Below are 18,667 nucleotides of genomic sequence, written 5' to 3'. Positions count from 1 at the left end.
CGTATGTGGATAAAACTATTTACTCTGTTAATGTATCCTATTTGGATTGAAAATGTTTTCCCGAGTCATATGGCCATATCTGTATTCGTTGGGCTCCTGGCTGGGTGGTGATGTGGCAACCACTATTCATTTTGGTGTTGATTTTCGTTTTGCCATTTGGCGCCTTTGAATCGTTTGAGCGCGCTATTACCTCCCTGAACGTTTTCGATTTCTTGTATCGGCTCGACTGAGTCCTGGCGAGAGCTGGGCAGGCGGCCCGCCGAACCCTTTGGTTCGTCTTAGGGGGAGGTGGGGCTGTCACAGTTGGTATCAGAGCCACTTCGCGTGGTCTCTGCGCGGAGAGAGCTTGGGCCGTGTGGTGTTATGGCCCTGCTTGCGTTAATGCGTCAAAAGGTGTAAGTGCTCTTTTGAGCGTAAGCTATGAACTGTGCATGTCATAAGTGTAAGGATCATTATCATGGGACTTGAGGAAGTTAGGTATGTATGTCGGGTAGGAATCTTATATACGGATGATTTACTCTTGGGACCGGCCGGCTCGAGTTGTGAATTATCTTAGATGGGATTCTTGTGCCCGAGTACTCTAAAATTGAGGCGGCGTTAAGTACTTGGAGATTTCATTTTGGAAACTTGAACAGGCTATGTCCGACTAGAATGAGCACAAGAGGTCAATGGACATCTAGTTTGGATAGTAAGTGACGGGAGAGGCCAGACGGGCTGATACTGGGACGACTTCACCTTTTCCTTTTGGTTCGCCCGTATATTACTACCACCTGATGTTAGTATATGTGTTCGTGTACATGGTTATCTGTCCAACTTGATATGTATTTGTGTACTTGCTTATCCGTCTTTTGATATGGTGTGTTAGGTACGATATGTTATTTGTGTAATTGGTATGTTGGATTTTTGTTATTTTAGTCAATTTACTGCATTCATTCATTAAAGTACCCCTTTTGGAAAGAAACGAGAGAGGGAAGGGAAAAACTATATATATAGATATATGGAAGGAAGACGTAGTTGCGAATATGGTCATAGCTGTGGAACAAGGCCAAGAGTCAAGAGAAGAGAGGGAGGAAACAACAGCTGAACAAAACATGGATCGAGAGTGCCACTTGTATTCAAGAATTTATTATGACCCATTGTTTTGCTCGACAGGCTACCATCTGAGTTCCAGTAATTCTGTGAGATGGCGCATTGGGTTGAGATGTATAAGAAAATCGCGGTTCTTCGAGACGAAATAGAAGTCCAAAAGAAACTAGCCGCATACTAGGAAGGGCGATGGAAGCACGAGTACACAGAGAAAATTGAGCTCTTGCACAAGAATTTAGAGCTAAAAAGGAAATACGAAGGGATTTCTGAGGAGACCTTAGCAATGGCACAAAGCACTACTTCTATGGGGGTTCCAGAGAAAACTCAAAGGACAAAAATTACAAGGCCACAAGTTAAGACCTTCCATGCAAAGAAAAGGAGCGCATTTCTTGAGAGTCAGAAGCCAGAACAGGATAAGTGAGGTAGACCATTTGCTAAGAAAGGTCGTGGAGCGGGTGATGTGACAATTTATGGTTATTGTAAGAAATCTAATCATATTGAAGTGGATTGTTGGAGAAAGGGGAGGAGATGTCTGCGCTGTGGGAGCGCTAAGCATCGGGTTGGTAATTGCCCGGGTTTATTGCACGAAAAGAAAGGAACCCAGCAGCCAACCCAGACCGACCCTGGACCGTCAACTAGAGAAGGGACTGGAATGAAGAGTCTCGTTTCTTCCGAGGACGTAAAAGGTACAGGCTACTGGTTACTTGAGATTTGATAGATTCCGCTCATAGAAAATTTCGAGGACGAAATTTCTTTAAGTGGGAGAGAGTGTGAGGACCCGTACTTTTCTTAATTTCTTTTAATTGCACGTTTTTCCACATTTTCTTTATTCAAAAATTTTTAAAAAAAATTTTATGAGTAAATATAGGTTTTAAATGATTTTTCTTGTATCGGTTAGTTTTTGAGAAATTAAGAGCGTATACCGGACGTGGGACCCACTAGGGCGAAAAGTTCGGAAAAATTCGGCCAACTAGGTTAAGTTTTGGATACTGGAATTAATTTACCCGGTGTTAAGAGATAATTAGAGGGTGCTATTTGGATTGGTGTGAGAGGAAACAAAGAGATAGAGATGCATTAAATAGGGTGACAAGTGTCACCATAAGATTAAGTCTTGAGTTTGACTACTATTCATAACTTTACCATTTAATTAAAATTGACCAAAAATCTCTTCATTTCAAGCTTCACTTGGCCGAATTCTCTTGCTCAAAGAAGGAAAAAAATCTTCCAATTTCCTACTTCATAATCTTGCTCCAATCTTCAAATCCAACCAATACAACTCCAAATCATTCCATAAAATCTCTTTGCTAAGTGGTCTTGAGGTGTTTTGTGGAGTTGTTTGGAAAGCTAAGGTGACTAGTTGCTCTCTCTCTTGTGTTGCTAAGGTAAGTTGTGAAGGACCCCTCTCCTCCCTTTAATGATGCTTAATTCATGATTGGTGGTAGTATAAGATGCACTTTTATGGATTATATCTTGATTTTTGGTTGAATTGGTGAAGTTTTGTAATTATTGGGGATTTTTCTGTTTTCATATGAATATGATTATGTGTTCATGTATGATGATTGGAAATGATATTTAAGGAAGTTAGAAGGTGGAAAAAGTGGTTAATTGCAAGCAATTTCTGTTTTGGAAGAAAAATTGGAAAGCTAGGGTTCCTTGAATTACATTCTGCCCGGTCTTGTAGCTCATAGTTAGAGGCCGAACTGGCCTTGGGTTAAAACATGAAACATGTAGGGAATGATATTTTGGTGATGTCCGCAAAATTTTAGGTCAATCGGAGTAGCGTAGCTTGAGAAAAGATGGAATTACCCTTGCTGTCCTGGTTTTACCCGAATTTGAGAATTGCGTCTGTAATTGGTTATTTTGGTTGGGAATACTTCGGAATTAGTTGTTGAGGCCTTCTGGTGAAATGTATCCTTGTATCTTAGCTTTCGGATGGCTTTGGAATTTCTGGATTTGGACTTCGGTAGGCTGACTTATGATGTTTGAACCAGAATGCGTTCTGTGAATCTGTTTTTCCGGTTCTGGTGTAGTATCTTGCATTTTTGACCTGGTTACACTTGAAACTGGATAGAGTTGCCTTCTTCAATATTGTATCCCAATCTCTTAGCTTCGAAACGGTGGGTCTTTCACCTTCATCCGATAATCGTAGTGCCATTGGTACCAAAACCGCAAAATAATGTCAAAAACTATTTTTTTCGGGTTAACGCTTAACTCCATTTCCGGATTTTTCTGGTTTCCTCTAATGCTTATGTATGCTTATGGAACCCTGTTTTGGTGGTATTTGGAATTGGTTTATGACTTGTAACCGAGTCTTATCGTGCTTATTTGAATATCTTAGGGCTTGACTTTCATTTCCGGACTTTTCCCTAGCTTGCATTGTACTTGTACTACTTGGAGCTTACTGAACGGCTATTGAATGAACTTATTTTATGTGTGACTTTGGGACTGGTTGTGGAAAATAATGAAGCCATGACGGCTGGAAAAGTAAGCAAATTTAGGGGAAGTGCTGTCCAATTTTCTAGGCCGTTTGGTTCCTTTAAGTTTGAATTGCCTTTTGGTAGAAATGAAGGGCTTTTGGGTTGTTTGAGCCTAGGTCTTCATGTTACCTTTCGTTCCCAAAAATCATGTTTTGTACCCTTGCATTAATAATTATTTGGCGAGGCATACGACGTGTAGTCGAGTCTCACTTGTGCATTCCGTTTACTCGATTTTGGATATGAAACCGTCAATTGGTTTACTTTGATTATTTTAGGGTTTCTTGGTGATTAAAACTCTCTTTTGGGCAAAAACTTTTGAGGTATCTGTACTGACACCGGTGAGTGTACCACTCCCCCTCACTTGTTGTTTAACTCGGTTTCTGTACATGCAATCTGTGGTATGAATTACTGAACTATCTGGTTATTTTGATTGAGACGAGGGTGTACTTTATCACACTCGATCTCTTGTCTGTTCATATGCCAAATTTTGGTGCGGATCTGAATCTGTTATCTGTTATCTGTATCTGTATCTGTATCTGTTCTGATGTCGTTTGGAAGCTGCTGTCCAACGACCTTTCTGTGACCTCTGAGCTCAACACCTGTGGCCAGTTACTCGAGTCGGGCCGGCAAGGGCCTGGTCGATTAGATAACGAACCACGGCAGTCTGTTTTGGGATCTTTGGGTATTGAGACCCTTGATTCCAGTATACTCGAGTATTACCATTTCTGATCTGATTGGATTTCGGGCCCGGTGGGGGTATGTGAGGTGGAAGGAGTTGAAGAAAGTGGAGTCTACGGTATTGGTTACTTCTGGAACGTTGACGGAGTGTCAACTGTTATTTCGATCAAGTTTCGGTGAAGCAAATGGGAATTTGGCTCCTGAGAGCCACCCGTATCCTTTCTGTCCATGGTGTTTGTTCACTTCTTTATTTGATGCACATATGTGATTAATTGAATATGAAGTTCTATGTTTCTTATTTGCTATTATTTTTGGTACCTCACTGAGCGTAAGCTCACCCCTTTCCCGTTATCTTTGTTTTCCTTACAGGGAACCACTTTTGGGGCTAAGATGTTTTGACGCACGAGTCGAGCTAGTTATATTATATTTTTGTAAAGCTCCTCGATAGTAGAAAACCCTAAATGTATTTTGATCTAATTATCTTCTTTTGTTCCGTAAATTACAAACGTATGTGGATAAAACTATTTACTCTGTTAATGTATCCTATTTGGATTGAAAATGTTTTCCCGAGTCATATGGCCATATCTGTATTCGTTGGGCTCCTGGCTGGGTGGTGATGTGGCAACCACTATTCATTTTGGTGTTGATTTTCGTTTTGCCATTTGGCGCCTTTGAATCGTTTGAGCGCGCTATTACCTCCCTGAACGTTTTCGATTTCTTGTATCGGCTCGACTGAGTCCTGGCGAGAGCTGGGCAGGCGGCCCGCCGAACCCTTTGGTTCGTCTTAGGGGGAGGTGGGGCTGTCACAGTTGGTATCAGAGCCACTTCGCGTGGTCTCTGCGCGGAGAGAGCTTGGGCCGTGTGGTGTTATGGCCCTGCTTGCGTGAATGCGTCAAAAGGTGTAAGTGCTCTTTTGAGCGTAAGCTATGAACTGTGCATGTCATAAGTGTAAGGATCATTATCATGGGACTTGAGGAAGTTAGGTATGTATGTCGGGTAGGAATCTTATATACGGATGATTTACTCTTGGGACCGGCCGGCTCGAGTTGTGAATTATCTTAGATGGGATTCTTGTGCCCGAGTACTCTAAAATTGAGGCGGCGTTAAGTACTTGGAGATTTCATTTTGGAAACTTGAACAGGCTATGTCCGACTAGAATGAGCACAAGAGGTCAATGGACATCTAGTTTGGATAGTAAGTGACGGGAGAGGCCAGACGGGCTGATACTGGGACGACTTCACCTTTTCCTTTTGGTTCGCCCGTATATTACTACCACCTGATGTTAGTATATGTGTTCGTGTACATGGTTATCTGTCCAACTTGATATGTATTTGTGTACTTGCTTATCCGTCTTTTGATATGGTGTGTTAGGTACGATATGTTATTTGTGTAATTGGTATGTTGGATTTTTGTTATTTTAGTCAATTTACTGCATTCATTCATTAAAGTACCCCTTTTGGAAAGAAACGAGAGAGGGAAGGGAAAAACTATATATATAGATATATGGAAGGAAGACGTAGTTGCGAATATGGTCATAGCTGTGGAACAAGGCCAAGAGTCAAGAGAAGAGAGGGAGGAAACAACAGCTGAACAAAACATGGATCGAGAGTGCCACTTGTATTCAAGAATTTATTATGACCCATTGTTTTGCTCGACAGGCTACCATCTGAGTTCCAGTAATTCTGTGAGATGGCGCATTGGGTTGAGATGTATAAGAAAATCGCGGTTCTTCGAGACGAAATAGAAGTCCAAAAGAAACTAGCCGCATACTAGGAAGGGCGATGGAAGCACGAGTACACAGAGAAAATTGAGCTCTTGCACAAGAATTTAGAGCTAAAAAGGAAATACGAAGGGATTTCTGAGGAGACCTTAGCAATGGCACAAAGCACTACTTCTATGGGGGTTCCAGAGAAAACTCAAAGGACAAAAATTACAAGGCCACAAGTGAAGACCTTCCATGCAAAGAAAAGGAGCGCATTTCTTGAGAGTCAGAAGCCAGAACAGGATAAGTGAGGTAGACCATTTGCTAAGAAAGGTCGTGGAGCGGGTGATGTGACAATTTATGGTTATTGTAAGAAATCTAATCATATTGAAGTGGATTGTTGGAGAAAGGGGAGGAGATGTCTGCGCTGTGGGAGCGCTAAGCATCGGGTTGCTAATTGCCCGGGTTTATTGCACGAAAAGAAAGGAACCCAGCAGCCAACCCAGACCGACCCTGGACCGTCAACTAGAGAAGGGACTGGAATGAAGAGTCTCGTTTCTTCCGAGGACGTAAAAGGTACAGGCTACTGGTTACTTGAGATTTGATAGATTCCGCTCATAGAAAATTTCGAGGACGAAATTTCTTTAAGTGGGAGAGAGTGTGAGGACCCGTACTTTTCTTAATTTCTAGGTTTTAATTTCTTTTAATTGCACGTTTTTCCACATTTTCTTTATTCAAAAATTTTAAAAATAAATTTTATGAGTAAATATAGGTTTTAAATGATTTTTCTTGTATCGGTTAGTTTTTGAGAAATTAAGAGCGTATACCGGACGTGGGACCCACTAGGGCGAAAAGTTCGGAAAAATTCGGCCAACTAGGTTAAGTTTTGGATACTGGAATTAATTTACCGGGTGTTAAGAGATAATTAGAGGGTACTATTTTGGATTGGTGTGAGAGGAAACAAAGAGATAGAGATGCATTAAATAGGGTGACAAGTGTCACCATAAGATTAAGTCTTGAGTTTGACTACTATTCATAACTTTACCATTTAATTAAAATTGACCAAAAATCTCTTCATTTCAAGCTTCACTTGGCCGAATTCTCTTGCTCAAAGAAGGAAAAAAATCTTCCAATTTCCTACTTCATAATCTTGCTCCAATCTTCAAATCCAACCAATACAACTCCAAATCATTCCATAAAATCTCTTTGCTAAGTGGTCTTGAGGTGTTTTGTGGAGTTGTTTGGAAAGCTAAGGTGACTAGTTGCTCTCTCTCTTGTGTTGCTAAGGTAAGTTGTGAAGGACCCCTCTCCTCCCTTTAATGATGCTTAATTCATGATTGGTGGTAGTATAAGATGCACTTTTATGGATTATATCTTGATTTTTGGTTGAATTGGTGAAGTTTTGTAATTATTGGGGATTTTTCTGTTTTCATATGAATATGATTATGTGTTCATGTATGATGATTGGAAATGATATTTAAGGAAGTTAGAAGGTGGAAAAAGTGGTTAATTGCAAGCAATTTCTGTTTTGGAAGAAAAATTGGAAAGCTAGGGTTCCTTGAATTACATTCTGCCCGGTCTTGTAGCTCATAGTTAGAGGCCGAACTGGCCTTGGGTTAAAACATGAAACATGTAGGGAATGATATTTTGGTGATGTCCGCAAAATTTTAGGTCAATCGGAGTAGCGTAGCTTGAGAAAAGATGGAATTACCCTTGCTGTCCTGGTTTTACCCGAATTTGAGAATTGCGTCTGTAATTGGTTATTTTGGTTGGGAATACTTCGGAATTAGTTGTTGAGGCCTTCTGGTGAAATGTATCCTTGTATCTTAGCTTTCGGATGGCTTTGGAATTTCTGGATTTGGACTTCGGTAGGCTGACTTATGATGTTTGAACCAGAATGCGTTCTGTGAATCTGTTTTTCCGGTTCTGGTGTAGTATCTTGCATTTTTGACCTGGTTACACTTGAAACTGGATAGAGTTGCCTTCTTCAATATTGTATCCCAATCTCTTAGCTTCGAAACGGTGGGTCTTGCACCTTCATCCGATAATCGTAGTGCCATTGGTACCAAAACCGCAAAATAATGTCAAAAACTATTTTTTTCGGGTTAACGCTTAACTCCATTTCCGGATTTTTCTGGTTTCCTCTAATGCTTATGTATGCTTATGGAACCCTATTTTGGTGGTATTTGGAATTGGTTTATGACTTGTAACCGAGTCTTATCGTGCTTATTTGAATATCTTAGGGCTTGACTTTCATTTCCGGACTTTTCCCTAGCTTGCATTGTACTTGTACTACTTGGAGCTTACTGAACGGCTATTGAATGAACTTATTTTATGTGTGACTTTGGGACTGGTTGTGGAAAATAATGAAGCCATGACGGCTGGAAAAGTAAGCAAATTTAGGGGAAGTGCTGTCCAATTTTCTAGGCCGTTTGGTTCCTTTAAGTTTGAATTGCCTTTTGGTAGAAATGAAGGGCTTTTGGGTTGTTTGAGCCTAGGTCTTCATGTTACCTTTCGTTCCCAAAAATCATGTTTTGTACCCTTGCATTAATAATTATTTGGCGAGGCATACGACGTGTAGTCGAGTCTCACTTGTGCATTCCGTTTACTCGATTTTGGATATGAAACCGTCAATTGGTTTACTTTGATTATTTTAGGGTTTCTTGGTGATTAAAGCTCTCTTTTGGGCAAAAACTTTTGAGGTATCTGTACTGACACCGGTGAGTGTACCACTCCCCCTCACTTGTTGTTTAACTCGGTTTCTGTACATGCAATCTGTGGTATGAATTACTGAACTATCTGGTTATTTTGATTGAGACGAGGGTGTACTTTATCACACTCGATCTCTTGTCTGTTCATATGCCAAATTTTGGTGCGGATCTGAATCTGTTATCTGTTATCTGTATCTGTATCTGTATCTGTTCTGATGTCGTTTGGAAGCTGCTGTCCAACGACCTTTCTGTGACCTCTGAGCTCAACACCTGTGGCCAGTTACTCGAGTCGGGCCGGCAAGGGCCTGGTCGATTAGATAACGAACCACGGCAGTCTGTTTTGGGATCTTTGGGTATTGAGACCCTTGATTCCAGTATACTCGAGTATTACCATTTCTGATCTGATTGGATTTCGGGCCCGGTGGGGGTATGTGAGGTGGAAGGAGTTGAAGAAAGTGGAGTCTACGGTATTGGTTACTTCTGGAACGTTGACGGAGTGTCAACTGTTATTTCGATCAAGTTTCGGTGAAGCAAATGGGAATTTGGCTCCTGAGAGCCACCCGTATCCTTTCTGTCCATGGTGTTTGTTCACTTCTTTATTTGATGCACATATGTGATTAATTGAATATGAAGTTCTATGTTTCTTATTTGCTATTATTTTTGGTACCTCACTGAGCGTAAGCTCACCCCTTTCCCGTTATCTTTGTTTTCCTTACAGGGAACCACTTTTGGGGCTAAGATGTTTTGACGCACGAGTCGAGCTAGTTATATTATATTTTTGTAAAGCTCCTCGATAGTAGAAAACCCTAAATGTATTTTAATCTAATTATCTTCTTTTGTTCCGTAAATTACAAACTTATGTGGATAAAACTATTTACTCTGTTAATGTATCCTATTTGGATTGAAAATGTTTTCCCGAGTCATATGGCCATATCTGTATTCGTTGGGCTCCTGGCTGGATGGTGATGTGGCAACCACTATTCATTTTGGTGCTGATTTTCGTTTTGCCATTTGGCGCCTTTGAATCGTTTGAGCGCGCTATTATCTCCCTGAACGTTTTCGATTTCTTGTATCAGCTCGACTGAGTCCTGGCGAGAGCTGGGCAGGCGGCCTGCCGAACCCTTTGGTTCGTCTTAGGGGGAGGTGGGGCTGTCACAGTTGGTATCAGAGCCACTTCGCGTGGTCTCTGCGCGGAGAGAGCTTGGGCCGTGTGGTGTTATGGCCCTGCTTGCGTGAATGCGTCAAAAGGTATAAGTGCTCTTTTGAGCGTAAGCTATGAACTGTGCATGTCATAAGTGTAAGGATCATTATCATGGGACTTGAGGAAATTAGGTATGTATGTCGGGTAGGAATCTTATATACGGATGATTTGCTCTTGGGACCGGCCGGCTCGAGTTGTGAATTATCTTAGATGGGATTCTTGTGCCCGAGTACTCTAAAATTGAGGCGGCGTTAAGTACTTGGAGATTTCATTTTGGAAACTTGAACAGGCTATGTCCGACTAGAATGAGCACAAGAGGTCAATAGACATCTAGTTTGGATAGTAAGTGACGGGAGAGGCCAGACGGGCTGATACTGGGACGATTTCACCTTTTCCTTTTGGTTCGCCCGTATATTACTACCACCTGATGTTAGTATATGTGTTTGTGTACATGGTTATCTGTCCAACTTGATATGTATTTGTGTACTTGCTTATCCGTCTTTTGATATGGTGTGTTAGGTACGATATGTTATTTGTGTAATTGGTATGTTGGATTTTTGTTATTTTAGTCAATTTACTGCATTCATTCATTTAAGTACCCCTTTTGGAAAGAAACGAGAGAGGGAAGGGAAAAACTATATATATAGATATATGGAAGGAAGACGTAGTTGCGAATATGGTCATAGCTGTGGAACAAGGCCAAGAGTCAAGAGAAGAGAGGGAGGAAACAACAGCTGAACAAAACATGGATCGAGAGTGCCACTTGTATTCAAGAATTTATTATGACCCATTGTTTTGCTCGACAGGCTACCATCTGAGTTCCAGTAATTCTGTGAGATGGCGCATTGGGTTGAGATGTATAAGAAAATCGCGGTTCTTCGAGACGAAATAGAAGTCCAAAAGAAACTAGCCGCATACTAGGAAGGGCGATGGAAGCACGAGTACACAGAGAAAATTGAGCTCTTGCACAAGAATTTAGAGCTAAAAAGGAAATACGAAGGGATTTCTGAGGAGACCTTAGCAATGGCACAAAGCACTACTTCTATGGGGGTTCCAGAGAAAACTCAAAGGACAAAAATTACAAGGCCACAAGTTAAGACCTTCCATGCAAAGAAAAGGAGCGCATTTCTTGAGAGTCAGAAGCCAGAACAGGATAAGTGAGGTAGACCATTTGCTAAGAAAGGTCGTGGAGCGGGTGATGTGACAATTTATGGTTATTGTAAGAAATCTAATCATATTGAAGTGGATTGTTGGAGAAAGGGGAGGAGATGTCTGCGCTGTGGGAGCGCTAAGCATCGGGTTGCTAATTGCCCGGGTTTATTGCACGAAAAGAAAGGAACCCAGCAGCCAACCCAGACCGACCCTGGACCGTCAACTAGAGAAGGGACTGGAATGAAGAGTCTCGTTTCTTCCGAGGACGTAAAAGGTACAGGCTACTGGTTACTTGAGATTTGATAGATTCCGCTCATAGAAAATTTCGAGGACGAAATTTCTTTAAGTGGGAGAGAGTGTGAGGACCCGTACTTTTCTTAATTTCTAGGTTTTAATTTCTTTTAATTGCACGTTTTTCCACATTTTCTTTATTCAAAAATTTTAAAAATAAATTTTATGAGTAAATATAGGTTTTAAATGATTTTTCTTGTATCGGTTAGTTTTTGAGAAATTAAGAGCGTATACCGGACGTGGGACCCACTAGGGCGAAAAGTTCGGAAAAATTCGGCCAACTAGGTTAAGTTTTGGATACTGGAATTAATTTACCGGGTGTTAAGAGATAATTAGAGGGTGCTATTTGGATTGGTGTGAGAGGAAACAAAGAGATAGAGATGCATTAAATAGGGTGACAAGTGTCACCATAAGATTAAGTCTTGAGTTTGATTACTATTCATAACTTTACCATTTAATTAAAATTGACCAAAAATCTCTTCATTTCAAGCTTCACTTGGCCGAATTCTCTTGCTCAAAGAAGGAAAAAAATCTTCCAATTTCCTACTTCATAATCTTGCTCCAATCTTCAAATCCAACCAATACAACTCCAAATCATTCCATAAAATCTCTTTGCTAAGTGGTCTTGAGGTGTTTTGTGGAGTTGTTTGGAAAGCTAAGGTGACTAGTTGCTCTCTCTCTTGTGTTGCTAAGGTAAGTTGTGAAGGACCCCTCTCCTCCCTTTAATGATGCTTAATTCATGATTGGTGGTAGTATAAGATGCACTTTTATGGATTATATCTTGATTTTTGGTTGAATTGGTGAAGTTTTGTAATTATTGGGGATATTTCTGTTTTCATATGAATATGATTATGTTTTCATGTATGATGATTGGAAATGATATTTAAGGAAGTTAGAAGGTGGAAAAAGTGGTTAATTGCAAGCAATTTCTGTTTTGGAAGAAAAATTGGAAAGCTAGGGTTCCTTGAATTACATTCTGCCCGGTCTTGTAGCTCATAGTTAGAGGCCGAACTGACCTTGGGTTAAAACATTAAACTTGTAGGGAATCATATTTTAGAGATGTTCGCAAAATTTTAGGTCAATCGGAGTAGCGTAGCTTGAGAAAAGATGGAATTACCCTTGCTGTCCTGGTTTTACCCGAATTTGAGAATTGCGTCTGTAATTGGTTATTTTGGTTGGGAATACTTCGGAATTAGTTGTTGAGGCCTTCTGGTGAAATGTATCCTTGTATCTTATCTTTCGGATGGCTTTGGAATTTCTGGATTTGGACTTCGGTAGGCCGACTTATGATGTTTGAACCAGAATGCGTTCTGTGAATCTATTTTTCTGGTTCTGGTGTAGTATCTTGCATTTTTGACCTGGTTACACTTGAAACTGGATAGAGTTGCCTTCTTCAATATTGTATCCCAATCTCTTAGCTTTGAAACGGTGGGTCTTTCACCTTCATCCGATAATCGTAGTGCCATTGGTACCAAAACCGCAAAATAATGTCAAAAACTATTTTTTTCGGGTTAACGCTTAACTCCATTTCCGGATTTTTCTGGTTTCCTCTAATGCTTATGTATGCTTATGGAACCCTGTTTTGGTGGTATTTGGAATTGGTTTATGACTTGTAACCGAGTCTTATCGTGCTTATTTGAATATCTTAGGGCTTGACTTTCATTTCCGGACTTTTCCCTAGCTTGCATTGTACTTGTACTACTTGGAGCTTACTGAACGGCTATTGAATGAACTTATTTTATGTGTGACTTTGGGACTGGTTGTGGAAAATAATGAAGCCATGACGGCTGGAAAAGTAAGCAAATTTAGGGGAAGTGCTGTCCAATTTTGTAGGCCGTTTGGTTCCTTTAAGTTTGAATTGCCTTTTGGTAGAAATGAAGGGCTTTTGGGTTGTTTGAGCCTAGGTCTTCATGTTACCTTTCGTTCCCAAAAATCATGTTTTGTACCCTTGCATTAATAATTATTTGGCGAGGCATACGACGTGTAGTCGAGTCTCACTTGTGCATTCCGTTTACTCGATTTTGGATATGAAACCGTCAATTGGTTTACTTTGATTATTTTAGGGTTTCTTGGTGATTAAAACTCTCTTTTGGGCAAAAACTTTTGAGGTATCTGTACTGACACCGGTGAGTGTACCACTCCCCCTCACTTGTTGTTTAACTCGGTTTCTGTACATGCAATCTGTGGTATGAATTACTGAACTATCTGGTTATTTTGATTGAGACGAGGGTGTACTTTATCACACTCGATCTCTTGTCTGTTCATATGCCAAATTTTGGTGCGGATCTGAATCTGTTATCTGTTATCTGTATCTGTATCTGTATCTGTTCTGATGTCGTTTGGAAGCTGCTGTCCAACGACCTTTCTGTGACCTCTGAGCTCAACACCTGTGGCCAGTTACTCGAGTCGGGCCGGCAAGGGCCTGGTCGATTAGATAACGAACCACGGCAGTCTGTTTTGGGATCTTTGGGTATTGAGACCCTTGATTCCAGTATACTCGAGTATTACCATTTCTGATCTGATTGGATTTCGGGCCCGGTGGGGGTATGTGAGGTGGAAGGAGTTGAAGAAAGTGGAGTCTACGGTATTGGTTACTTCTGGAACGTTGACGGAGTGTCAACTGTTATTTCGATCAAGTTTCGGTGAAGCAAATGGGAATTTGGCTCCTGAGAGCCACCCGTATCCTTTCTGTCCATGGTGTTTGTTCACTTCTTTATTTGATGCACATATGTGATTAATTGAATATGAAGTTCTATGTTTCTTATTTGCTATTATTTTTGGTACCTCACTGAGCGTAAGCTCACCCCTTTCCCGTTATCTTTGTTTTCCTTACAGGGAACCACTTTTGGGGCTAAGATGTTTTGACGCACGAGTCGAGCTAGTTATATTATATTTTTGTAAAGCTCCTCGATAGTAGAAAACCCTAAATGTATTTTAATCTAATTATCTTCTTTTGTTCCGTAAATTACAAACGTATGTGGATAAAACTATTTACTCTGTTAATGTATCCTATTTGGATTGAAAATGTTTTCCCGAGTCATATGGCCATATCTGTATTCGTTGGGCTCCTGGCTGGGTGGTGATGTGGCAACCACTATTCATTTTGGTGTTGATTTTCGTTTTGCCATTTGGCGCCTTTGAATCGTTTGAGCGCGCTATTACCTCCCTGAACGTTTTCGATTTCTTGTATCGGCTCGACTGAGTCCTGGCGAGAGTTGGGCAGGCGGCCCGCCGAACCCTTTGATTCGCCTTAGGGGGAGGTGGGGCTGTCACAGTTAGACAATCGGTTTGATACTCTATCTTATTCCTTTTGTTTAATAAAATTCTCATTACTTATATATACTTTTATTTCTGATTAACATTGCTCTCTTCTTTAAATTTACTTGGCTGATCACTACTAGAAAAGAAGGTAAATTTTTATTAAAGAAAAAGTGCATAAACTCAATAAAGTATTTTTAATCAACCTAATTCACCCCCCTCTTAGGTTGTCTTTGGGCCTTACAATTGTTATCAGGGCTTGGTCTCCTAGAGATTAAGCTCAAACGGCTTGGAGTAAAGATGAAAACCAATCATGCCATGTTTGTTGAGGGCAATCTGTCACTAGGCTTCCCATGTTTACTGGTTCCAATTATGTTAGTTGGAAAGAAAGAATGATTATCTTTTTGCAATCCATTGATATTGAGCTATAGTTTATTGTGAATGAAGGACCGTATGATGCTAACGTTCTTGATGCAGATACAGGTTTGTTTCGGTCAAAAACAAGAGCTGAGTTGAATGCTCAAGATAGAACCAATCTCGCATTGAATGCCAAAGCCATGAATGTTCTTTATAGTGCCTTAGACTCAAATGAATCAATTAGAGTAAAAGGATGTAAATCTGCCAAAGAAATGTGGGATAAGTTAAGAGAAATTCATGAGGGTAGTGACAACGTGAGAGAACAGAAAAAGTCTTTCTTGGTCACAAAGTATGAATCATTTAAAATAGAACTTCTTGAGGATATTGACAAAATGTATTGCAGGTTCAATGACTTGATCAAAGATCTCGAGGTGTTGGGCAAAGAGTACACCTTGGGAGAGAAAAACAGAAAAATTCTCAATGTATTGGGCAAAGAATGGGAAAGTAAAATGACTGCAATAGAGGAGGCTAAGGATTTGAATTCTGTGCCTATTGAATCTCTCATTAACTCACTAACCTCCTATGAGTTGAAGTTGAAAACTAAAGTGCAGGAGGAAGAGGACGCGAGAGCAAAGAGAAACATAGCTCTAAAGGCAGCTCAAGGTGAAGATGATCCAGCTCTGTTGGATGATGAAGACTCGGATGGTGATGACAATGATCTTACTCTCATCACAAAAAGTTTCAAGAGAATCTTGAATAAAAGGAAGTTTAGAAGGGGAGGACCTAGCAATCAATTCCAGAATCAGTCTCCAATCGCAAGAAACAAAGGAAAACAAGAATTTAACAAGAAATAATTGGACAAATGCTACGAATGTGGACAGCCTGGACACTACGCAAACGAATGCTCCCTGAAGAAAAAGAAAGATGGAAAAGCTGATCGAAAGCCAAGGTTCAACAACTTCCAGATTACATGGAATGAATGTAACTCCGAAGGCGAAGTTGAAGAAGAAGAAGAATCAGTTCAAATGGCCTTCATGGCTATTGGAGATAATGAGGTAACTTCCATACACTCTCAATCTGAAAGTGATGATGAAGATGATGATGATCTTGATTTCTTTGTTGAAAAATTGCATAATGCCTTGAAGGAATCTTATGATAAAAACAAGCAGCTAAAACAGAAAATTATCTTTCTCATTCAAAATAATGCAAGTCTTTTTCAACAAAATAAACAACTAAAGGCTGACAATGAGTGCCTTGTAAGAGCCGGATTTGATGTTCAAAATGAACTTGATAGAAAGACAAGTGTTTGTGAAATGCTGAAGAAAAGACATTATGATCTGAATAAAAGGATGGACAATTTGGATGAGACTTTAAAAGCTAGAAAATAAGATTATCTCAAAAAGAACATGTCAATCACCTTTCTTACTGCTCATGAAAGAACATTAGCACACAACAGAAATGCACATGGTTTTACAACATATAGAAGGAGTGGATTGAGATTTATCAAATCATTACATGTTAAAGACTCTTCCATTATGTGTAGTTTTTGTTGTCAAAGAGGGCATTTGAAAGGAGATTGTTATGTGAAAAGAAATCTGAACAGAGAAATGAGATGCATGTGGTTAGTTAGACACAATTCTAACTATTGTGGACCCAAAAGTTAAAGGGTACCAAACACTCTCTCTTTTCAGGGAAAAGGCTCAAACAAGTCCAAATGGTTCATTGACAGTGGCTGTTCAAGGCATATGACCGGTGATCCTTCTTTGTTCATAAAGCTAAAATCAAAATCAAGTGGAAAGGTGACATTTGGTGATGACGTGAAAGCTAAGACAATTGGAATAGGTGATGTTGGTAAGGATGGTGAAACTTTTGTTCATAATGTACTCTTAGTTGATAACTTAGGTTATAACTTGCTTAGTGTTAGTCAATTATGTGATAAAGATTTGAATGTGTTGTTCAAAAAGCATGAATGCATTGTTCTTGACTCTAAATATAATGTTGTGTTCAAAGGTAAGAGGTTTAACGATATTTATATTGTTGTTCTTGATAAACTTGATTCATCTAGCTTCCAATGTCTTAAAGCCTCAAATGAAGATCCTTGGTTGTGCCATAGGAGACTTTGTCATTTTAAAATGGAATTACTAAAGGAAATCTCGAAAAAGGATCTGGTTAGGGGCTTGCCAAAAATTAGTTTTGAAAAGGACAAAATTTGTGATGCATGTCAATTTGGGAAGCAAACAAAGATTTCTTTTAAACCAAAGAAGTGTGTATCTACTTCTAAACCTTTGGAACTCTTGCATCTTGATTTATTTGGTCCTACTCAAATTACTATCTTGGGAGGTAAGAGATATTGTTTTGTGATTGTTGATGATTATTCTAAATATACTTGGGTGATATTCCTTGCTCATAAAGATGATGCTTTCAAGAATTTCACTTCATTATTTGCTAAAGTGCAAAATCTGCTTGGTTTAAAAATTGTTAGGATTAGAAGTGATAATGGGACGGAATTCAAATTTTGTGGTTTTCCAGAATTTTGTGATCATAATGGCATAACACATGAGTTTTCTATTGCAAGGACTCCACAGCAAAATGGTGTTGTAGAAAGGAAAAATAGGACACCCCAAGAGGCTGCTAGAACTATGTTGAGTGAATGTAATTTGCCAAAATATCTTTGGGCTGAAGCGGTAAACACCGCATGTTATGTGATGAATAGAATCCTATTGAGACCTATTTTGAATAAAACATCTTATGAACTGATTTTTGATAAGAAACCTACGGTTGGATACTTCAAAGTTTTTGGTTGTAAATGTTTTATTTTGAATTTAAAGGAACATCTTGGTAAGTTTGACAAAAAATATGATGAAGGAATATTTTTGGGGTATTGTGTGAACAAAAGAGGATATAGAATCTTTAATAGAAGAACTCTTGTGATAGAAGAAACTATACACATAACATTTGATGAAACTAATGATGATAATTCCAAAAGTTCGAGTGAGGATGATGATGTAGGTGTTCGTGAAGGAATGAAAAAGCTAACAATTGGAGATGAACGAACCTCTAAACCGGAAGCAAAGGAAATGGAGGATGAAGCTCATGAAGATCAAGAAAAGGAAGATGAAGACAAGAATGATGATTCATTCAATGACCTTCCCAAAGCTTGGAAATTTAGCCAAAATCATCCAAGAGAGCTTATAATTGGTGATCCATCCGAGAAGGTAAAGACTCGTTCCTCATCTAAGAAATTGATAGACAATTTTGCTTTAGTCTCTCTTTTTTAACCTAAAAATATCAATGATGCCTTAAAGGATGAAAACTGGATTTTGGCAATGCAAGAGGAACTTAATCAATTTGAGAGAAATAAGGTTTGGACACTTGTTGATAGACCTCAAAATCAACCTATCATTGGCACGAAGTGGATATTTAGAAATAAGTTGGATGATAAAGGTGTAGTTGTAAGAAATAAAACTAGATTAGTTGCTAAAGGATATGCACAAGAAGAGGGAATTGATTTTGATGAAACATTTGCTCCCGTAGCTAGATTAGAATCAATTAGAATGCTTCTTGCTTTTGCTTGCTTCAAAGGTTTCAAATTGTTTCAAATGAATGTTAAAAGTGCCTTCTTAAATGGTTTTATTGATCAAGATGTATATGTGGATCAACCCCCCGATTTTGAAAATACAAAATTTTCAAGTCATGTGTTTAAACTCTCAAAAGCATTATATGGACTAAAACAAGCTCCAAGAGCTTGGTATGA

The sequence above is a fragment of the Coffea eugenioides genome, chromosome 5 (genome assembly GCF_003713205.1).
Source record: "Coffea eugenioides isolate CCC68of chromosome 5, Ceug_1.0, whole genome shotgun sequence".
NCBI classification, from domain to species: domain Eukaryota; kingdom Viridiplantae; phylum Streptophyta; class Magnoliopsida; order Gentianales; family Rubiaceae; genus Coffea; species Coffea eugenioides.
The sequence above is the reverse complement of the archived record's forward strand: the minus strand, read 5'-3'. Positions refer to the sequence as shown.